At 41.7% G+C, this 22,865-nt stretch overlaps 1 protein-coding gene across 5 annotated transcripts in view; it reads right to left on the bottom strand.

Annotated features, from left to right (window-relative positions):
* The window catches only part of SH3D19 (SH3 domain containing 19), a 163,270-nt gene that overhangs the window by 139,664 nt on the left and 741 nt on the right, over window positions 1-22,865 (bottom strand). The window contains exon 2 of one of the 5 annotated variants that reach the window (XM_079771504.1): window positions 3,491-3,696. The exons of 3 other annotated variants lie outside the window; for them this stretch is intronic. The gene's annotated coding sequence lies outside the window, so the exon portion shown is untranslated. Of the gene's footprint in view, window positions 1-3,490; window positions 3,697-22,865 lie in introns of those variants that run through there. One more of the 5 variants, XM_079771508.1, reaches the window with a different exon arrangement.

Genomic DNA, 22,865 nt, shown 5'->3' with positions numbered 1-22,865 from the left:
GGAGAGAGGATAGATTAAAATGAAGATCCAGAAACCACCAAATGTTTGAGTCAGGAGGACACAACAACAGGACATAAAGAAAGCCAAATATTTCTGCCTATCATTCCCCTAGACCTTAGGAAGCAAATGTTCCACAGCATGGCAGGTAGCAAATTTTTGCTCATGAACCTAGAGTTGAAATTCAAAAATTTTCAAGGGAGGAGACCATTTAAGTGGGAAGAAGGGGATATTGAAAGAAGAGGACCATGTGACATCATTGTCCTGGCTATTACTGGTTGGATGTATCAGAATGAGCATCTGACTTAACAGCTGCTCAGAGGGTGGTGAGGCAGTTGGTCTAGCATCTTTATCAACAGATGTACTCAATACTTGACCCAACAGATCCCTTCTCCTGGAAAGTCTGGAGATCAGCATACATTCAACAGTATTAAGTGCCCACAATGATCCAGGCATGATTCCAGGCATTAAGGATACTGCAGTACACAAAACACATCAAGCCTGTCTTCAAGGAGTTTACATTCATTCCAGTGGGGGAGGAACAATACAACCAAATGCAAAGTAAGTGTTTATTATAATGTCATATACAGGAAAATCTGATAAAGAAAAATAAAACAGAAGAAGCAAATAGAGTGTCAGGGTGGGAGATTCCACTTTAGATTAAGTGGTCAGAGAAGTTTCTCCAAGGAGGTGACATTTCAAAGAGGCCTGCAATAAAGGAGAGAAGCAAAACAAAACAAAACAACAACAACAAAAAAACACCCTGAGGAAGAACATTCCAGATAGAAAAGCAAGTGAAAGGTTCTGAGGTGGAAGTATGCTTAGTGTATATAAGGAAGAACAAAGAAGTCAATGTTGGAACATTGTGAGCATAGGGGGAGAGGGATAGGAACTGAGACCAGAGAGGGAGCCAAGCCCCTCAAAGAAGGAACTAGCAGGTGATGCAGAGCCTGGTAGGCCTCAGGAAGAACTCTGAATTTCATTCTTATGAGAAGGCCCTGGAGGGATGAGAGCAGAGGAATGATGAAAGAATAGAATAGAAAATTGCCATCCCATGCTCATGGGATTATGTAGAGGCCATGAGGGGGCTAGAATGGTGGAGAGGGTAGTTGATGATAGCAGAGTTAAACAGGCTGAGTAGAGAATGAGAATCAGGGGGGAAATACTCTAATACCAATGTGCTAATGAGGAAAACACTAGAGGGCTATGATACTTTGAACATCAGTAAGGAAGGTTTGATTCTATGGAACTATTTGCTACTAGAGGCCTGTTGCACAATATTCGTGCAAGAATAGGCCTTCCTTCCCCTGGCTTCTCTCCTGGCTGCCCGGGAGCCTGCAAGTCCCTGCTCCTGGCTGCAGCACCGCTCCTGTAGCTCCCTCCACTCCCCTTCCCCTCATAGCAGGCATCCCGCCCCATCCGGCCACTCTATGCCTGCATATGCAAATTAACCCATCATCTTTGTTGGGTTAATTTGCATACTCACTCCTGATTGGCTGTGGGCATAGTGGAGGTATGGTCAATTTAACATGTTTGTCTATTATTAGGTAAGATTTCTTGTCTTCTCTTCCTAATCCCTTAGACTAAGGCCCCATTAATGGATGTGAAGAAAAACAGAAGCCCACTCTTCCTTCCATCTACTTATAATTCATCACTAAGACACCTATCTTACTTCCTACTTGTTTTTTCCTCATACTCAGACCAATATTCTTCTCATTCTTTCATCTTATTTCCACCTCAAGGCCTTATTTTATCTGTTCCCTGTACCTGGAACACCCTTCTCTTATACACCTCAATCCATTTATTTCTTTCCATTGACTGGAAACACATTGAAAGAACCCCAGGAAATGGTTTTTTAAATTAACAGGGAATGGGTGAACTAGAGTATGTGAATTATATCTCAATAAAGCTGTTTTTTAAAAAAATGAACAGGGAAGTGTTTCTCCAGCTTAAAAAACAAACGACTAGGCTGTGATGTATTTAGGACTCTCTAAAGATCTTCTAAATAATTCATGTAATTATCTTTGTTAAAAAGCTCAAACTACATACATTTTCTGTTTTAATTGCTACAACACAAAATGTAAAGCTTAACCCAATATATGAGATACAGCACCTGGTAGCATATTACTGGTAATGAATTTAGTCAATGACACCACAAACTGACCAAATGAGGATATAAATAGAAGTATCTTTACATTCTATTTGAAAGAAGGCTCAACAGCATTTCTGCCTTAAAAGTCAATTTTAATTTGCAAAATACTTTATTCCTCGGAATATCTGATTTAATTTGCTCCAATTTTCATTTTCATACCTTGAGGAATTTTAATTAAGGTGGAATTTGCTAAGGTCACATTTAACATAAAAGCTATATATACTAAGGCTGCTGAAAACCATCAATTTTCTCCCCTAAAGGTGGGGGGAAGTTATATAGTTATTTCTAGATCTCCTATTCATATAAAAAATAAATTATTTCAAGTGATCACCCATTTCCCCCTTTATTTCACTAAATTGTAAAGACATCCCCCAAATGACAGAACATTACTGAAAAAGGATTCAGAATAAAATGTAAAAGTTATATTTTGATATTATTTCAACAGTGGGTATTTTGTCTTTTCATATGTTTGACTTCATTCTGAAATGATAGTATTCTCCCCACCATATCTGACTATGTATCATTTATTTGCATTCTAGAAATCAACTGCTTGAGAATTTTGTTAAACATGTTCCTTCTTCAGGAAGGGGAGGAAGAGTGAGTCATTCAGTATAACCAGAGATTACATCAATTTTACTCCCCACTTTTAATAATTGAGAGAAAATGTTCACTGTCATAAGAATAAAGAAAATTGAAATCTTTAATGGGAAATATGAATTGCTTTTTTCAGGATAATTATTCTCAGCCAACCCAAATTCTCTTCATAGCATCTTCTACCATGTAAATCTTCACTTCCCATCCCCATGTGGTTAGAATAAAGTGATTGGGGTGTGATTCTGTGGCACTCGGTGCCACACTCTGACACCTAGACCACACTGCCTTGTACCATAAATTAGCTATGAATACCCAAGAGTGAAAGAACAGGATAGGATGAGGGCCTAAGGATCCAAAATGCTAAAGTCACTCTGATTTTAGTGGAAATTAATGAGAACATATTCTAGATACAGTTGATAGAGTCCAGATACAGTTGGTAGATTCTAGAAGCAGCAGAACTGAAATTACAGTTTGATTGGATTTGTACTGACTTGATGGATTGGATGTGGTTAGTATAAGTGAGGGTGGTAATTGGGATTAGGAGGATGGTAAAGATAAGAATTTAAAAAGAGAAATCAAGAATGACTCCCAGGTTACTGGTCTGAGATTGGTCATATTACTAAGTGAAATGAGGAAAGCTGGAGGAGAAACAGATTTGTTGGGCTATCAAATCCAGTGGTAGGCTGAATACTGGCCCCAAAGATATCCATATCATAATCCCCAGAACCTGTGAATATGTTACTTTACCTGGTAAAAGAATCTTTGCAGCCGAAACCGGTTTGGCTCAGTGGATAGAGCGTTGGCCTGCGGACTAAAAGGTCCCAGGTTCGATTCCGGTCAAGGGCATGTACCTTGGTTGCAGGCACATCCCCAGTGGGGGTTGTGCAGGAGGCGGCTGATCGATGTTTCTCTATCATCAATGTTTCAAACTCTCTATCCCTCTCTCTTCCTCTCTGTAAAAAATCAATAAAATATATTTAAAAAAAAAAGAATCTTTGCACATATGATTAAGTTAGTATCTTGAGATGGGGAGATTATACTGAATAATCTGGATATGTTTTGTATAATCTAATCTAATAATAGACAAATATGCAAATTGACCGCACCTTCACCACGCCCACCAGCCAAGCCACGCCCACCAACCAATCAGGACGAATATGCAAATTATCCCAACAAAGATGGCGGCTAATTTGCATATCGCGACAGTGTAGAAAGAAGCCAGGAGCTGCAGAAGGGAGCAAAGCTGCAGAGAAGCAAGCAAGCCAGGGGGAGGAGAAGGGAGGAGCGGAGGCGGGGCTGGGGGAGAAGGAAGTTGAGCAGGCGGGGCCGGGGGAGAAGGGAGGAGCGGAGGCGGGGCCAGGGGAGAAGGGAGGAGCGGAGGCGGGGCCGGGGGAGAAGGAAGGAGAGTGGGCTGGCAGAGAAGGCTGGCCGGGGGAGAAGGGAGGAGCGGAGGCGGGGCCAGGGAAGAAGGAAGGAGAGCGGGCTGGCGGAGAAGTTAGAAAAGCAGGGGGGCTGGCGGAGAAGGCGGGGCGGGGGAGAAGGGAGGAGCGGAGGCGGGGCCGGGGGAGAAGGGAAAAGCAGGCTGGCTGGCAGAGAAGGCGGGCCGGGGGAGAAGGGAGGAGTGGAGGCGGGGCCAGGGGAGAAGGGAAAAGCAGGCTGGCTGGCAGAGAAGGCGGGTCGGGGGAGAAGGGAGGAGCGGAGGCGGGGCCAGGGAAAAAGGAAGGAGAGCGGGCTGGCGGAGAAGTTAGAAAAGCAGGGGGGCTGGCAGAGATCGCGGGGCGGGGGACAAGGGAGGAGAGCAGGCAGGGTGGGGTAGAGTGCAGCAGGAAACCCTATTGCAGGATTTTTCCTGCAACGGGAACGCTAGTTCCAAATATTCTTGTAAGAGGAATAGGAAACTGAGATGCTTATGAGACTATGCAAAAGACATAAGGATGGGAGCAGAAACAAGAGAGGAGGGAAGACACTATGCTGCTGGCTTTGGGGATGAAGCAAGGAGCCATAAGCTAAGAAGTATAGCTGGCCTCTAGAAGTTAAAAAAATGGCAAAGATGTGATTCTCCCCTAGAGCCTAGGGATGGAATGCAGCCCTACAAACAACTTGATTTTAGTCCAGTGAAACGGATTTCAGACTTTTGACCTCCAGAACTGTAGGAAAATAAATTCATGTTGTTTAAAGCCATTAGATTTGGAGTAATTTTTTACATCAGCAACAGGAAACTAATACATACATGTTAAATTTGAGATGCCTATTAGATATCCAAGTAGAGATGCTGAGTAGACAGTCTGGAGCTTAGCTTATCCTATATAATAAAAGCCTAATATGCTAAGTGCCCAGTCGTCTACTCAATGAATCAAAGCGTAATCCTCCCATATAATAAAAGGCTAATATGCAAATTGTCCCCTCCTGGGAGTTCGACCAGGAGTTGGATCACTCTCTATGATGTGTGCTGACCACCAGGGGGCGGCGCAGAATATGGTGGGCGACCAGCGGCGGGGAACCTGATTGGCCCTGATCGCCAAGCCAGGCCTAGAGACCCTACCTGTGTATGAATTTCATGTACAAGGCCTCTAGTAGGCTAATGATATGCTAAGGCCACTCAACCGCTCACTATGACATGCACTGACCACCAGGGGGCAGATGCTCTGACTGGTAGGTTAGCTTGCTGCGGGGCTCCGGCAGATCGGGACTGAGCAAGACAGGCTGGACAAGCCCTGGAGCCCTCCTGGGGTCCCTCCCCGACTGGCCAACCTCCTGTGTCCTTCCCTGGCCCCAATTGTGCCCCAGTGGGGTCCCTTGGCCTGGCCTGCGCCCTCTCACAATCTGGGCTGAGGGACCCACCCCCTCCGAGTGCATGAATTTCATGCACCAGGCTTCTAGTCTATATATATATAAAACCCTAATATGCAAATTGACTGAATGGCAGAACAACCAGTCACTATGATGTGCACTAACCACCAGGGGCAGACGCTCAACACAGGAGCTGCCCCCAGCCTGCAGGCCTCGAACAACGCCAGCAGCAGGAGGCAGGGCTGGCAAGCGGGCGGCGCCAGGCCAGCCAAGGTGGGTGCGAGCGGGGACTCCCTGATGGCCCCACCAGTCACCCCACAGATCGGCCCTGATCGCCAGACAGGCCTAGGAACCCTACCCATGCACGAATTTTGTGCACCGGGCCTCCAGTAGAGAAATAAAATCAGAAGAATCTGTTTGAAGTATAAATCCTCATTTCCACAAATCAACATCCCAAAAAAGCACTCATGTACACATACATTTGTTATGTAATTTCAAGATGTTCAAGAATCCTATATTCATAGAACCTCCAGAATACTATAAGTAATCACAAAGCAGCCTGTTCTAACCCTAATAAGAAGATTGCTCCCTCCCTAAGGAGGAGGAAACCAAGTAACTTTCCATTTAAAAAAAAATCTTTAAATTTTCCCCCAATTCTGCTCATTAAAAAAAATCAAAATGTTACAGAAATATCTAACACAGGAAGTTCAAATGCCCATGTAACTGCTTGTTCATACACCCTAATGCTTAAGAATGTGTCAATATGCCTCTGACTCCTTTTTAAATGTTTATACAGATGTATAATTTTTTTATACTTGCCTTTTTAAATGGAGCTTGCTTTTTAAAATTAGCTTGTAATAACAGAAAGCTGTCGTTACAACTGCAAAGCTTCAGAGTTGAAAGACCTTTGATTAATTTTATTAAAAATTCCATGTAATTAGCCTACACACACAAAAAAAAGACAGCAGTTGGTTGATCAAAGAAAGTTTGTGTCAATGTATTTTAAATTATGAAAACATTTGGCCTTAAAAATTAAAATTACTAGAGCATTTTCAAAGGCAAGAATTTTGGGTTTTCGAAGAAACCTCCTACCCCCCCCCCCCCCCCAAGTTCAATGAAGCTATTATTATTTCTAACACACAGAGCTAACATGAAAGGAGATAGTTTTTTTTTTTTTTAATGCATAGTTTTGTGTTTTTTTTTTTAATGCATTTGTTTCATATTCTTTTTGTCTAGACGCTATTGAGTTGGTATATAATGAAAAATATGTTAGCTCACTTAGGGGCCCAATGAACTAGTTCCAAAATGAGCACAGCCAAACCTTTCTAAGAAGGAACAATCCATTGAACATCAAGATGGAAGCATCCTATTGTTGGACCATGGTCAACACTGCTCAGTCAGCTGTGCTCAATTTTTTCATCAAGTGTTAGAGTCTCTACAAGTGAAAACCATCTATCAAATACTGTGTGAGTTCAAAAAATATGCTCTAGAAAAAAATCTTTCTAGAAAATGATTATGTTTTTACAACTATAAAAGTAAACTAAGCATAACAGGACAGACTTGGCTATTCCCAGAAGAAAAATAATGAAAAAATGGTGAAAGCCCATGTTGAATTTGAGCTTTAAGGTTTGAATGCAGGGGAATAACACAATCAGTTTGCATTTTAGAAAAATCACTTTGGTGGTTGTGCAGAGAATGAATTACAGAGAAACAATTCAAGAGTTAGAAAGGCTAGTTACAAGGCTGTTGCAAATGGTGATAGACACCCAGATCAGGTAGCAATGAGGATGGAGAGAAGAGATTCAAGAGCCACAAAGGAGACAGATTCAACGGAATATGGTAACTGACTAATTACATGTAAGTACTCATGGTGAGGGAGAAAGTTAAGAATTTCACCCAGGTTTCTTGCTTAGGCAACTTAAGGTATGTCATTCAGTGAGATATGAAACCTTGGAGAAGATAGCTTAGGGATAAGAAATGTAAATTAAGACATCAAGAGTCTATGAAAAAGAAATCCAAACAGACACATTTCAATCTTACATTGAACATTTATTAAATAAGAAAGTTGAGAGAATTAGAATATATTCCAAAAGCTTAATGGACCAAATTCTAGTTACTTACTAGTTGCTTAGAGTTTGTGAAAAATAATACATACACATCAGGCCCTGGCCAGGAAGCTCAGTTGGTTAGAGTGTCATCACAATATATCAAGGTTGCAAGTTCGATCCCCATCAGGGTACAATAAAAAACCAACTAATGAATGCATAAATAAGTAGAAGAGCAAATCAATATTTCCCTCTCTCTAAAATCAATAAATAAATTTTAAACACACACATTAGTTTCAGTCTGCTCACACTAGTGAACCTTTTAAGGATGTTGTATTAGATGTTGTTGTACCAATGGTTCATTGTCCTCCGGTGGAAGGACTATCCACCCACTTGAGGTGCCAGGTGAATTGCAGGACGTCCTGCAAAACAGGATTACACTTCCCTGCATCACTAACATAAATCTGACCAAACACATATGAGTAGAAGTTATATACATTAGTCTTAAAAGCTGGCACATGATTTGTTCATTGCTCTTATTCCCAGATAGTGTGAATCCTAAGAAGACACCTAAGACACTAAGAAGGGCTCCTGGTGGCTAACTTGGCTCAAATTAAACAAAAACCAAAACAGGACCTAGCAGCCATTTCTACACAGGGGTCTTTTACACAAACTGCATTTCAAGGAGAAGCCTGCACTTAACTACCTGCAGACAAGGAACTGCCTGCACCCACTGTTTCTGCCACCTGAGCCAGCTCTTATAAAGAAGTTCTTGGAATCCTATTTCAACCAATAGGACTGAGGCTATCCCCATCTGATCAGGGTGGCTCTATTCTGACCAATCAGGACAGTGCCCTCATTTGCATAAGGACAGACCAATCAGGGACCAGGGAAGGTACTTCTGTTCATATAAGCCAGCTCCCCTCAACTCCTCTCTGGCTCTGATAGTGCACTTTCCCTTTCCACTAAAGGCAGAAGACTGTGATTCCCAGAGCAGAGCAGACCAGTGCTGTGCAAAGCAAACCAGCAAGAAGAGCAAAGCCACCCATCCAACAGCAGAGCAGAGCTGTCTAACCAGAGGCAGAGAGGCCAGAACCAGGGTTGTCTCACAGCTGAGCTGTTTCCAGAGCCATGCTATATCATAATTGAACTGTTTTGTACTGAATAAAGTTTCCTTTTCACCAAACCCCAAATTTGGAATTCCTGTTGATGTTGAATTGTGCCAATGATCATCATAGGTTGACAACAGGTATTGTTCCTTCAGCCAGGATCCCAAAATGAAGAAGTGAGGCTGAGCTGTGTGCTCACCAGTTGAGTATAACTGTTATAAGATATTGAGCTCCAGAGGCTGTTTGTTAACACAGCATTAATAACAAAATAGGAGGTATACTGGTGTCTAACAAATAACAATATTTTTTTGTGTTTCTCCTCTTCTAATCAAAATTTCTGGCTATCTGCTAAGAAGCAATCTGATGGAAAAATTAAAAAGTTGGCCCAAGTATACCAAAACTAAAACAAATAATTATGAACCTGAAAGGAAACTTTCTGTAAAGGGCTACATGGTAAATATTTTAGGCTTGCAAGCCACACAGATGTAGCACGAAAGCAGCCATAGAAAACATGTAAATGAATGAGCATGTCTGTGTTCTAATCAAATTTATTTACAAAAACAGCAGTGAGCCAGATTTAGCACACAGGTCTATAGTTTCTAAACCCTTGGTCTAAATCCTTCATATTGTCATCGAGGATTCCGAGACCCAGAGAGATTTAAATCAAGGTCACACAGCTGGCTAGTGGCAGGTTGAGCATTAGAATATAGGTCTCCTGAATGTAGTCCTCTAGAATAGATTCTGTTGGGTCACAAGATAGAGATGAAATACATAAGAAAAAATAAAGAGAATCAGAGAATGGTAAGGTGGTTTTTGATTATATTAAATAACTTTTCACAGTTTGGTTATAAATGAGGATTTGCTTCTCAAGAGATTATGGCTTTCACAAAAACAAGTGAGTGTCATAAAATCTAACAGGTAAACAAATGATAAATTAGCCAGTATTTGAAAAGTGACCTTCAGAGGAAACTATTCTATACTTCCTTCCTATTATCATTTCCTTGAACACTTTATCAATCATTTGTTTTATCAATAGGACAGCATTTACTATGATCACTGCAATAACTTACCTTAAGGCAAACAGGTTTTTAAAAAACACCATAACATGAGCAACAAATACACTAGGCCAGCAGCAGGCAATTGTTTCTCATAGTACTTTAAATTTATTTTTATTATTTCTAATTTCCAAAGTAATACTCATTTGAAGGAAACTCAAATAATACAGAAGTATATAAAGTGACACATTCCATGCTCTGCTCAATTCCATTGCCCAGAGTGTTAACACATGACTGATTTACATCAGAACAGTTAATAAAACTCCTTTCTCTGAGCCACTCTTAACAACAGAGGAAAGAGGAGTTCCCCTGGCCAGATATCCCTTTGAAATCATGTTTTTAAAAGCAACAGAGAGGTTAGGGGTTGTCTGTGGCCTGCAAATGAGAAAAGCAAGCTGCCCATGCACTATAACCAGATGAGTGAGGCTCCTGAAATACTGTAGAATGTACAAACACTTCAAAAATGAATATCCATTTCTTCTCTTTTGGTATTTTAGTAGGAAAACTTGGGCCAGTTCTCTCAGTTTTGAGTGACAGTGAAAATAGCAAAGTAAGGAACTCCAAAAGTTTGTCCTCCATAAAAGCAATAAAAAACTGGCAGAATCAACTTTTTTGGAATTCTGGAAACTAACCAAAAGCTTGTAGAAAACTACTTGATGCACTTCATAACAGTGAAACACTTTAAAACTAGCTGGATTTCGGTTAGAGCAGTGAGCTTTGTGGCATTTCCCCATCCTCCAGCTCAGTCTGCCTTTCTGGTACCAGTAATAGTACCAAAGGGCGCAGAAGGACCTCATTCACAAAGAATTGTAATAATTTGTGTTTACCTGTCTGGTGGTGCCTAGAAGACTGGCACAAAAGATAATTTATCGTGCCTCATTCAGAACTCTCCAAGTGCTAAAAAGTGGCTAGCTGGAAGGAATTTGTTGAAAACATTTACAAGCAAAAAGTAATTAGTTGGTGCTGCATGAAGACACCAAAGAGGTTGGGAGGAAAGGCTAGAGAATGAGAGGCTTTGGAGAATGAGGACTTTGAAAAGCTCCCACATATTCCTGGTAATCTAAAAGACCATGTGCATTCTGAGGATGGGTACATGCTTAGAAAAGATCTGAGAAGGCCCTAAGTTCCCATCTCTAGCTCACCTTTAGGTTCTGCACAAGCAGGAAGTAAAGGCTAAGGGAAATTGTACAGCAATACACAGAGCCCATCTGTAAATACTAAGATATTTTGTTGTTGTTTTTATTGTTGTTAGGCACTTAAGGAAAACTGTTCAATCCCTAGAAGACCACTAAGCTAATGAAACTAAGACTTCAGTGCTATACATCACAAAGAATACATACTTTACAAAATCAGTTCAAAAGTCACTAAACATACAACAATCATAATAAGCAGCAATAACAAACCTTGGAGAGGAAGATGAATCTGATTTCCAGTGTTGTTATACTATAATATTCAAAATGTCCAATTTTCAACATAAAACTACAAGGCATACAAAAAACAAGAAAGTATGGCCCCACAAAGAAAAAAAAATAATACAAAAGGTTCCTGTGGAAGCCCAGACATTGCACTTACTAGACAAAGACTTTATATCAACTATTTAAAATATGTTCAAAGAAACTGTTAATAGAAGGGGGATGGAGCTGTAGCCCAAAAAAATATATTTTCAAATGTCATATCCAATAAAGAATTTGAATGCAGAATATATAAACAACTAGAAGCCCAGTGCACGAAATTCGTGCACGGCAGGGGGTTGTCCCTTAGCCCAGCCTATACCCTCTCCAATCTGGGACTCCTGGAGGGATGTCCGACTGCCCGTTTAGGCCCGATCCTGATGGGATCGGGCCTAAACGGGCAGTCGGACATCCCTCTCACAATCCAGGACTGCTGGCTCCCAACTGCTTGCCTGCCTGCCTTCCTGATTGCCCCTAACCGCTTCTGCCTGCCAGCCTGATCACCCCCTAACCACTCTGCTGCCAGCCTGATTGATGCCTAACTGCACCTCTACCAGCCTGTTTGCCCCCAACTTCCCTCCTCTGCCAGCCTGGTCACCCCTAACTGCCCTCTCCTGCAGGGTTGATCACCTCCAACTGCCCTCCCTTGCAAGCCTGGTCCCTCTCAACTGCCCTCCCTTGCAGGCCGGGTGCCTCCCAACTGCCCTCTCCTGCTGGCCATCTTGTGGTGGCCATCTTGTGTCCACATGGGGGCAGGATCTTTGACCACATGGGGGCAGCTATATTGTGTGTTGCAGTGATGACCAATCTGTATATTACTCTTTTATTCTTAAAATGGGCACAATATGCAACCATGCAAAGATTTGAACATTTTTTTGCCAAAGATTACCCACATGAAAAGATGCTCCACATCATTATCCATTAAGGAAATGCACAATGAAAAAACACCACACATTTATCAGAATGGCTAAAACAAAACAAACAAGAAAAAACAAGTGCTGGTAAGGATGTGGATCAACTGGAACTCTCATACATTGCAGGTTTTACATCAAGTTCTGGAAAATGCAAAACTATGAGACAGAGAACAGATTAGTGATTGCCAGAGGTTAAGGGTTTAAGGAAGGTTTAACTACAAGGAAATTTCCTGTTCTTTACCCTGACTATGGTGGAGGTCACATGAATCTAAAAAGGTATTAAAACTCATAGAACTATAGTTAATACTGTATTGCATGTTTGAAAGTTACTAAGAGACTAAATCTTAAAAGTTCTCATCACAAGAAAATATTTTTGTGACTATGTATGGTGACATGTGTTAACTAGATTTATTTTTATGGTGATCATTTCACAATATATAAATATTGAATCATTATGTTTTACATCTGAAACTAATATAATGTTACATTGGCAATTATGCATCATTAAAAAAAACTCACAGAACTATGTACCAAAAGAAGTCAATTTCACTTTATGTAAACTTAAGTATGTAAATTTAAAAATTAAAGGAGAAAAAAGAAATGCAGGAGTCCAAATCCCAGCACTTCTTTGTCCCATTTTCCTCATCTTCACAGAAACTGCCTTTATTTGTTAGAAGAATTACTTAAGTTCCTGGCATTTCTTAAGCACTAAATAAGTGGCTAATAAATAGAAGTAGTTGATAAAATAAATTTTTTTTTTTTTTTGATTTCAGAGGGAGGAAGGGAGAGGGAGCGAGAGAAACATCAATGATGAGAGGGAATCATGGATGGGCTGCCTCCTGCATGCCCCTCACTGGGGATCCAACGGATTTGGACCTCCTGGTTCATAGGTCCAGGCTCAACCACTGAGCCACACCAGTGGAGGGATAAATACAATATTTTTTAGGCATGCTAAAAAGTTGGTACTTTTAAAAAACCTACAACAGCAGCTTCTGGCCTGGTGGCTCAATTGGTTGGAGTGTCCTGTACACCAAACAGGGTGTGGGTTGATCCCGGGTCAGGGCACACACCTAGGTTACAGGTTCGCTGGGGGGAGGGTGGTGGTGGTGTGTGTGTGTGTGTGTGTGTGTGTGTGTCTAAGAGGAAACCAATAGGTATGTGTGTGTGTGTGTGTGTGTGTGTGTGTCTAAGAGGAAACCAATAGGTGTGTGTGTGTGTCTAAGAGGCAACCAATAGGTGTGTGTGTGGGGGGGGGTGTGGGTGTGTGTCTAAGAGGCAACCAATAGGTGTGTGTGTGTGTGTGTGTGTGTGTGTGTGTGTGTCTAAGAGGCAACCAATAGATGTATCTCTCTCACATCAATGTTTCTCTCTCTCCCTTCCTCCCTCTAAAAGAGATCAATTAAAAAAGAGAAAAGAATCTTGAAATCCAACCCCTAATTCTTCATTATCTTCATTAAACACTCATTGGAAACCTGCGCGGTGCTCATTCCCAAACTGCGTTGTGCTAGGCCTGCGGGAATCCTTGCACTCCGGGGGGTGGGGTGGGGTGGGGTGTTGGGAGGTTGAAGTGCGGCAGTCATGCCTGTCCTTACATTTAACACTAACAACCAATGTGCTCCAATTAAGGCCTCACACCCGTGCTGGGGGTCACCGCCCCTCTCCCGGAGAGCCTGTCCGGTGACGGCCTCCTCTTCCCGCGTCAGGGAACCTGGGCAGCGCTGGGGCTCATCACTCGCTTCGCGGCCTACATCCCGTTACTGGGCGGGCAATCCTTCCCCAGAAATATCTTTTAACGCCCATCCCCCACACAGGTGGGCAACGGAATGGCGACTCCTCTCTTCCCAGTGCCCCTCTCCTCACCTGAACATCGGCCTCCCTTTCTGGGCCCAATCGCCAAGGCGGCGTCTGAACTGGACAATCAGATTCAATGGGGGCCCAAGATGGCGGCGCCCGGGGCCTGAGGAGCCGCTGGCTCACGCGGAGAACAACGGACACGGCTGTGGGACGCCTGTGCGCAGGCGCGGTGCGGGCTGCGGGGCCACCAGGGTGAGGGCCGAGGGGCGCTCCGGGGTTCGAGGCCCTGCGGCGCCTGGGCGGCCAAGCAGACCCTGAAGGGAGGCGTCAGGAAGGGCTGCGGGCACTGGACTTGACATGCACTTGCTGCCCCTCGGCCCAAAGCCTGGCGCCAGCTGTACTGAGGGCGCCAAGTGGCAAACGAAGACAGCTCTTACAACTACAAAGGAAACAGGAGTATGTGAAGTTCTTGCACATCACGGAATATTGTTTCTTCTCAACAGGGTAAGCTATGGGCACAATAGGAACTCGCTCTCCATCATTGTGTACCAAAGGACTTGGGTTAGAATAAAATGTAATAAAACCTAAAAAAAAAGTTACAACAAATAGTTTTTTTTAAAAAAACAAAAATTCTATTCTATTTGATAAATATATATTGAACATAAGTACCAGACACTGTTCTGAGTCATGGGGCTATAACAAGGATTTTTCAACCAGTGTGCTGAAAGATTTTTTAAAACATTCAATACCTGACTATTTGTCAAATAAAAAAAAATGACAACAGCCAACACAACAATAGCCGCCGCCCGGGGTGAATGAATCAAAATGATAACCTTTTCTTTTGTCAGATTGGCAAAAATTATATTTTTTGGTGTGCTGCGTAATTTCAGTAATTAGTTTATGTGTCCCATGAGATGAAAACGTTTAAAAATTCGCTAGGCTATAACAATTGAAAAAAAAATAAGTGTCTCCCCTCGCAGAACTCATTACTGAAAGTCACAGTGTTGGGTCATGCATGGAGTCTGCCAATGTTACCCTCTCTCCATTCTAGGAAATCCAGAACAGCCCCCAGGCCCAAGGTCCCTCAGCTGCTGGAGATTCTCAATTCTGGAATGCCGGTGGCCAGGTGGGTACCCTGAAGAAGGAACCAGGTTGGGGTGGGTATGGAAAGGTAACTATGTCTATTTCAGCGGTTGCCAACCTTTCGGACCGCACGGACCATCAGTCTCTATTTTGTCATAGGCCTCCGAGGTAAACTGGCATGAGAACCTTGCCCTTGAGGGCCACTCTGTGCAGGATGGTGGCTGGCCATCCTACTTAAAGCCTCGTTCTTGGGGAGACTCACTGTGAGGAAAACAAGAGAGAGCCAATCACTCAGTAACTTCACAAGCCATGGGGGCAGGCAGAGGCACACCGAGTCAAAGGAATGTTCTCTGGAGTAACTATTTGCAGCCACTTTCCTCGGGCTACTCTTATTTCCAGATGTCTTCTGAAGTTACTTTCTGTGTGTTCAAGCTTACACATACATCCTTTCGATAAGCCCGCATCAGCTGAAGTTAGCAAGATAGGCCTCTATGACCACAGACATTGCTTTCCAGTGACTTCAAGGAGAGCGCCTTAAACCATTCTTTACGTGGAGCCTTCTCTTCCATATAATAGAGGGATTGAATAAAATTCATTGTAAAATGGATGGTGGATTCGTTTATTTATTCTGTTTGACTAAAAATCATCACAGCTTATGATGGAAGAACATAATAGTTTAAATTACAAGAAATCACACCAAAACCACTTAACATCACATTTTTTAATAGGAGCGTAAGCTGAGTGTCACCTCACATAGAACTTCAAAAATCTAGCTCCCAGCAACGATTCCAGAGGTAACTAATTGGGGACTCTGAGGGGAGGGGATGGTCATGAGCAAGTCTTTTTCAAAGCTCCCTAGTTGATTCAGCGCCAAGCTAGCATTCAGAACCCTGATACTGAAGGTCTTATTACTAAAAGTGTGGTCCAGGAACCAGCAGTCGCGGCATCACCTGCAGCTTGTTAGAAATGCAGAATCTCAGGCTGCACTCCAAATCTTCTCAATCGGGACCTGCATTTCTAGGAGCTCCACGTGACGTGTAGGCCTATTACTGTTTAAAAAGTACTGTTTAGAGGTTCCGTTGCTACAGAAACGTGAGCAATTCCAAACCATGTTATAAAGTTGAATACCTCAAGAAATGTTCTATGAAAAAGAAACAAAAATAGAACAGCACAGGAGATCAAATGTTTGTGATATTAGGCATTTCACATATGCATGGAGTCTGCCAATTTTACCCTCATCTAATTAAGAGTAATACTCAAATGCAAGTCCACACAGTTTAAAACTTGCAATACCAATCCTTATTCCAACTGAATTCCACGTATAAACCACACCCTCCACTGAGTTATACCTGCACTAACACAAATCCACCTTGTAATCTCCAGATAGCTTTAGCAGTATGTACTAGTATGTTGAGGAGGAGTTCTTGTGAGGAAATAAACAAGGGGTGTTGGGATAAGACAAGAAGGGGTCATTTATGTGGGTGGCCTCATGCTTGCGGGGAGGGGTGCTGCCCTTTTTTTGTGTGTGAACACCTCTGTACTAGTTTCAAAAGACTATTGGAAATGGCGGCATTTATTGCCAGAAAAACTAATTATTGATATGCTATGCCAACATTTTTTTTCTGTGCCCCTTGTTCTTGGCCACCTCTCAGAGGAAAAGCATTTAGCTATCCTCCAGTAAAGCGATTCCTTGATTAATGTATCTTCAGGAAACAATGCTCCGGTACAATGGAGGCAGCCATATTGAAAACAAATGAACTCTGAATCCTAAGCAGCAGCCCTGGAATGCATTATAGGGCTCATCAGCAACTGCAATTGTTAATCTGCTCATATGCATCAGAGCAGGGACAAAATCACCTTCCTTCATAGCTGCTATTTATTCATTCCCTGAGAAGTATCCAAACCTGGCACGACGCAAAATCACAAAAACAGAAACTGTTTTCAGATTCTATAGGGTTGCTTTTCAGTACATCACATATGATAGATACCTTGAAGTTTACAGGCATGCTCCCCATAATGAAATTGTAGAGTAGTTAGAGAATAATTCCTATTCAAAAGATGCAAATAAAGGGAGGGGGCTCTAAGTGATTTGTCCAAGGTCATATTATAATAAAATACAAAATAACAAGAATCTAGGTATCCTAAGGGAACCTCATGTTAACAAAATGAATTATAGCCTTATGGTAAGGAGAGAGAAACAAGAAGATCAAGATAGAAATTGTCTCAGTTAAGATAATAATTTTGTCATGTATTCTGGGACTAGTTCTAGAGACCTACGGTAACAGTGGTTTAAACAAGACAAGAGGTTTTTTCGTTTTTCTCAGATAAAGGAGGAGGCCTGAGATCAAAATCTCAGATGATGACTCTATTGTTGGGAACTGAGATTCCATCTACTTTTCTGCTCCATTATTCTCAGTGCATGGATTCCATTCTCAAGATAACCTCGTGGCCCATAATGGCTGCTGTGAGTTACACATCCTTGTCCCTGGTAGAAGGGGGGAGGAATATGATAAAGGCAAAAGGATATTTCTGTGCAGTTGAGTCCTCTTTAAAGAGCTTTCCTAGAAACCCCACCCAATAACTTTTACTTGTATCTCCTTAGCAGGCTGGTAGAAGTAGTTTTGTAGGTTGGAAAACTGCTGCAGTCAGCAATACAGGGTTCCATGGACTCAGGAAGACGAAGGGAATGAATATTGGATTGGCAACTAGGAGTCTCCGCCACAGAATCCTATTGTGTCACTTGCTAGCTGTGTGACCCCAAGTAGATTATTTACCCCCTTCAGGTCTCATGTTCCTCATCTGTAAAATGAAGGAAATCATCACATTCAGTATGGAGACTAAATGAGAGAAACACATGTAAAATAATTAGAATACTACCTGGCACCCAGTCCATAATACATATTAACTCATGATTATTTGATTACCCTAGTCTAGTGCTTTTCCAAATTCTTCTCCTATTCTAACTTCCTTTCTAGTTCCAAATTTGGACAATAATTTATATTAGTCCTTTTTTGTACCTGTTGAAACTTTAGTGTGAATGAGTTTTAGTCACAGATCACCTCAACTTGATATACATGTGAAAAATGATGTAAACGGAGCCACTTCAAAATGGAGTTGGAGCTGCCTTCCCAGAGGAACTGCCGTGCACGTCTTACTCCTCAAACCTTTGGAATGTTTAATCTGGGCAAAAGAACCTCTAGACGGGGCCAAAGCAATATTGTGTCCCAAAGAAGTGCTTGCAAAGCTAACAGGAAAGCAGACATTCTGACTACCAAACTAAAAATTAAAGACATTCTTTAGAATTAGCACCATGTATAGCTAAAGAATAACTTCGTTTATTTACATCTATAGAAATTCCTTCTTTGACTTAACACCTATAGAAAATTCCTTCCTTCTATTCATGTAATTATCCCCCCTTCCCTTTCTCATAAAATTCCTTGCCTTCACTTCATAATCAAAACACTATTTGGGTTTCTGCCTGAATCAGTACTTCACAAATAGCTATTTTTTGGGGAATCTCAAATAAATACTATTGCCTCTCAACTTTGGTCTTTTATCCTTAGGCTAACAACATAAATAAGTGCTAATCTATAATAATAGAAGTGTAATATGCTAATTAGACTGGACGAAGCCGAGGCTGCAGCCATGGGATGGAGGCAGCCACCCCGGCTGCGAGGGACAGACAGATCCAGGCAGCCGCCGTGGCTGCGAAGGTCTACTCTTGCACGAATTTCGTGCATCGAGACTCTAGTAACATTATACGTATTTATTATGTGCCTAATCGTATCCTAAGGGTAATACATATACTAACTCATTTAATCTATTAACACTTCATAACAGGTTTTATTAATATCATTTTTACAAATAAAGAATGGAAGCAGAGAAGATAGGTAACTTATCCAAGGTCACACAGTTAGTAAGAGGTGATCCAAGAAATGAACCAAGGCAATCTGGTTCTCTTATGCTACACTCCAGTTGATAGTCACCATGGACTACTTTTTATACTTATTTATCTTCTTTAAAGTGTATTACTTATTCTTATCTTTCCTAATTCCTTGTTTTATATATCTCTTTGTATTTCCTGTATTTCCTACACCATTTTGCATATATTATATTGATGGGGATAAAAGAACTCAGTGAGTGCAGGATTTTTAATGTGTAAAACAATGTGTAAATCTATATATATATAAAAGCCAAGCAACCAGAACGACCGGAACGATAGATCGCTATGACAGCGCACCGAGATGGCCAACTCCTGCGGCCCCTCCCCCTGGCTGGCCCCGCCCCAATCGGCCCCCCCCACCCCGATTGGGGGTGGGGCTGGCAGCTAACCTCCCATGTCCTGTCTCCCCCACCCCCCGCCAGCCTGGCCCCCATCGACCCCCATTGGGGCAGGCAGCTGGACCCCACCGTGCACAAATTCTTGTACCAGGCCTCTAGTATATCTATAATTTCTATGGGACTTATATAATAATTTTTTCAAAATAAATTAGACAACTTTAGAATTCTAACAGCAAAAATGGTGAGGCTATGAAAGCCCTTCCTAAGCAGGAAAAAACACACAGATGCAAAGTATTTCTAAATATAGAACAAGGAACATGCATGTATAAACGTGTGAGGCATTAATATCAATTGACTATTATTAACACCCAGTGGGATAGTTTGGAAAACATGAACTTTTAGGTTGAAAAGACTGGATTCAAGTTCTCATTCTGCCATTTACTAGCTGAGGGACCTTGGGGATGTTGCTTAAACATATTTCTGAGCCTCAGTCTTTTTAATTATAAAATGGAGAAAATAATACCTACCTAGCAGGGGTATAACATGTAAGAAGCACCTGGTTCATGGTAAACACAAATTTTATTCTGTGCCCTTATACTGACAATATTAGTTATTTTACTTAAGACACATCAGAGAAGTTACATCAGTCCTTCCAGAGTTTATCATTAAGACATCAACATATAGAAAAACTACATTTATTTAGTTTTCATTAAACTCTATTAAATGCCTACCACTCTTTCCAGGTGATTAGGAGAGGATCCAGAATTTTATATTCCCTGCCCTGTAGATCAGTCAGAGGTTCTCAGATCCGCTTGACAGTCTCGTGAAAGCTACATCACCTCTCTCCAAAGTAAGTTACAAAACTTGTAGGAAACATACAAGAGATATAGGACAGTGGTCGGCAAACCGCGGCTCGCGAGCCACGTGCGGCTCTTTGGCCCCTTGAGTTTTTAGCAAAGGCCAGTTTAGGAGTACCCTAATTAAGTTAATAACAATGTACCTACCTATATAGTTTAAGTTTAAAAAATTTGGCTCTCAAAAGAAATTTCAATCGTTGTACTGTTGATATTTGGCTCTGTTGACTAATGAGTTTGCCGACCACTGCTATAGGAGACTATCTTCATGACCCAGGGGTAGGGAAAGCATTATAAAGGGAGAGTGAGTAGAGGAGGGACACTCTAAAGAAAAAGATTCATAAATATACCTACATTAAAATTAAGAATTTCTACAACAAAAGAGACCATAAAGAAAATTTCAGGAATAAGCCACAGAGTGGAAGATATTTACTAGTACAATACATGCAATAAAAAAAAAAAAAGGTGAGATTCCTGTGTAAAGAATTTCAACAAATCAATAAAACATGACAGGCCAAAGTGTGATACTGTATTTATACAACTACAGCTGCATGTAACAATATGGGTAAATCTTACAAACTTAATATTGAGTGAAAAAAGCATGACACTAAAGAATAGGTACAGGATGATTCCACTCATGAACTTGTAAAATGGATAAAATGAAATAATATTGTATAGGGATGCATATGTTATGCATATGCATACAAGGTAAAACTATACAGAAGAACAAGGGAATAATTATCACAACAGTCAAAAAAGTGCAGTGACAGGGATCAGAGTCTGCTTCTAGATCACTGACAATATTCTTTCTTGACTTGAGCACAGGTTACAGGCTTTACAGGCACACAGTTTTACTGAGTTTTATTTACTTTATTGTGCTTCACAGATGTTGCATTGAAGGGAAGGGAAGACCCTCCACCAGCAAAAAGATTCGACTCACTTTATTGCGGTGGTAGAACCAAACCTGCAATATCTGAGGTACCCCTATCTTTTATAATTTGTAAGTTTTGTATGCTATTCTGAATGTACATTGCAAAAACAAACAAATACACTTCCACCACCACACCGAAAGCTAGTAGGGAGAGGAGTTCAGACTCCTTCAAGCCCCTAACCACCAAATGTATGGTGTCAAGCCACATGAGATCAAAGAAAAAATCTTTAGATTGTAAAGGGGTGGGGGAAGAAGGGAGGGATGAGAATAGGAAAAGTGCAAGCCTCTGGGTCAGTTCTTACTCTCACTTAGAGAACTGGTAGCACAGACATAAGGAACAAATGCCCAAGCTTGGTAAGGAATGCGATGGTGCCTGAAAAACATAGTAACTACTGAGGGGAGGGAGGAGCACAGCTTGTAAAGAAATGTAATCTATTAAATAGCGTATCCCAAAAGAAAGAAGACCAGTAATTGCAAGCTGAACCTTCTCCCCACTCCTTAATCTCCTCCTCCCCTCCCCCTTTAATGGAGACAGGGCATGTTAAATGGTGAGAAACTACGAACACCGATTTCTGAGTGAAAAAGTATACCATGTCATGTCTCAGCAAAATACTATCACGGAACTTAGAAAGGCCTCTGTCAGCCTTGGGAAATGAAGGAACGCGTAAAAACAAGTTACAAAAACGCCACTTCCACTAGCCTTGGAATTAATACACATATTGCAACTGAATGATAAGCCTACACCTGGATCATATCTAGTCTGACCTCCAATATAGACAACTCTTCACAGTTCAGTCCCGCCTTAGAGAGAGTGAAGCTTTTTTCCTCAATAGAACTCCAAGGTAGCCTACACTGTTCAATGGAAGTACACCTTTGTAAATTTTTAAATTGTATTCCTGCAAGAAATATTTACTTATTTTTCCATTATTTCATGAGGTCTGGATTTATACTGAACAAAACTATCATTTTCCAAACGGATGGTGTCTAACAGGTTATTTTGATTAAAAAAAAAAAGTCCTAGTAATGGGCATACGGAATTATTTTTAAATTTCCAAGGGTATGAAGCTGACCATTTCCTCATACTACACTCAAATTCTTTCTTTTCATTCTATTTTCTACCTTCCGTTTGTTCCCCCACAGACCCATAACTTCTCTTAATTTCTCCACGACTTGAGAAAGAGGCTTTCTAAAGAGGCTTTAAGGAGTGTTCTCATCTCCACCTTTCTCGCTTCTTCATCTCCCCTTTTTAGTCAATTCCCCTAGGTGTGTTCTCTCTTTTTAGATAACTGGCTTATCCCGTTGGAACCAAAGGCCAAAGAATTTCCTCTCTATTCTGTCTGATTGAAAAGCTGCCGGGGCAGAGAGAAGGGGTGTGGATCTGTACTTAGTCCCTCTTACACGTCTGCGCCAAACTATTGATCCGTGCCGCCTTTGTGCACCCAAAAAAAAAAAAAAGTAATTTTGGGCCCAGGAATGATTCTCAATCCAAATGGATCGCCTTTTGGAATGCCACATTCTGCAGCATTCACAAAATAACAGCTCTAAAGCAAGCCCTGTAGGAAACTGGCGCGCTCCGAAGGTAGTGGGGGCAGGGAGGAGAGGCGCAGGTCCGAAGTCCAGAGACACTGAAACCAGACTAGACAACTAGCTCGCGGTTCGACCGGGTGGCGGCGGCGGCGGCCCAGGCAAAACTGTCAGGAGGGGGCGTCCTCCACGGGTCTCTGACTCACCCAGAGATAAGTCATCACCTGGGCCACAAGGTCCAAGGCAGCAGCTCCAGGATTTAGTGTGCGCATGGAAAATTTGTAGTTTGGG

Source organism: Cnephaeus nilssonii, assembly GCF_951640355.1.
Source record: "Cnephaeus nilssonii genome assembly, chromosome: 5".
In the NCBI taxonomy this organism is placed as follows: Eukaryota; Metazoa; Chordata; class Mammalia; order Chiroptera; family Vespertilionidae; genus Cnephaeus; species Cnephaeus nilssonii.
This window is presented reverse-complemented; position numbering and strand designations above follow the sequence as displayed.